The sequence below is a fragment of the Bidens hawaiensis genome, unplaced genomic scaffold (assembly GCF_021521415.1).
Source record: "Bidens hawaiensis isolate Kalapana, Puna unplaced genomic scaffold, B.hawaiensis_p1.1 tig00000458_1, whole genome shotgun sequence".
NCBI classification, from domain to species: domain Eukaryota; kingdom Viridiplantae; phylum Streptophyta; class Magnoliopsida; order Asterales; family Asteraceae; genus Bidens; species Bidens hawaiensis.
The window spans coordinates 3,249,862-3,251,338 of NW_027491030.1; positions in this window are offsets into that span (position 1 = coordinate 3,249,862).

A 1,477-nucleotide genomic window follows, 5' to 3' on the forward strand; every position below is an offset into this window, starting at 1 on the left:
TGGAGTCTTACATTGCATAGTCATAGTCGAGCTTGAGCCGAACTTTGGCTCTTTTAAGGCACTACATAAGTTTAAGCGATTTATAAAAATATATTAAAATCGTTATAAATTAGCTAATAAAAAATAAATGAGTTGAGCCCGAACTTGAAAAATAAACGATCATCATAACCTTCTTAAAGAGCGGTACTATTAGGAAGCTTGCCACTTAACTATTTCTCATTATTCAAAGAGTTGAATAAGTAAAGTCATTAAATGATTGATAGGTATGAGAGACAGATTCCGATCGAAGAAGAGTGGTAATCCAAACTCCAAATAAGTTAGATTGTACACTTGACGATAAACTAATCAACTATAAGACGATGTTTGGTAGAATCTAATAATTTCAATCACGCAATTGTCAAATTACTACCCATGAATATCATACAACCAACATGACTCTCCACATGATTAAGTTATTAAAACTTGCAATAAATCTCAAAGCTCGAATTCAAATAATTCAATGTATGATTGTGTAATAAAAGTTTGTTTTTTCTTTCCTTATCTATGTCCTCAAGTTTCAATAACACTAGTAAAAACAAGAAGACACTTGACAAGCAAAAAAACAAATAGAATTGTCAAATTAGCATAGCATATTAAGCAAGGTAGGACCAGTTCACTTTCCGTGTGTATGGAACATGTATTTGAAACATGTGTCTTATTAATTAGATTTTCATAAGTAAATTAAGACAACTTGATGTTATCCTTAGAAAGGTTTCAATCAGCAAATTGCATTGAAAGTCAAAAGAACATCATGTTGACTTCTAAACTTCATAATTATGCTTTAAAAATACCAAATTACCCACCCGGTTTTACCACGGTCTGGGCAGTTCCATGACCAGTTAAAACCCGCCCCATTTCACACTTCTTTCACATATAAACAATGCTTTAAAAATCGGATTTATACCCGTATCGGATTTGATTTAAAATAACCGGTTGAACCAAAATGTACCGATTGATTGACGAATCGTCGTTTATTGTGTTTACTTGTTTCAATTTTATCTACTAGGTTAAAAGTTATTTTTAAAAATATGGAGCAAAAAAATATCAGGGTTTAAAACCGGTTTATATCGGGAATTTTTAACAAATCAATGGTACGATGTTCGAGCAAACCACCCAAAAATACCAGGCTCTAAATACTGGTTACCTTAACAAAATCTGATATAATTAGTTTAACCTGCCGCCGGTACATACCGGTTTTTAAAACACAACATATAAATCTAATCTAAAGTCAATACCAATCTACACTTTTTGACTTCCAACACCCCCACCCCCCAACACACATATAATGATATAATACACACACATATATGCTCATTTGCACTCATTCTCAAGAAAACAAAATATAAAACTTTCTTTTGAAAAAAAAAACAAAACATAATCACACATTCAAAGATGTGCCAAATATAACTCTTTCTCTTTGTAGTTTCATCTTATGATT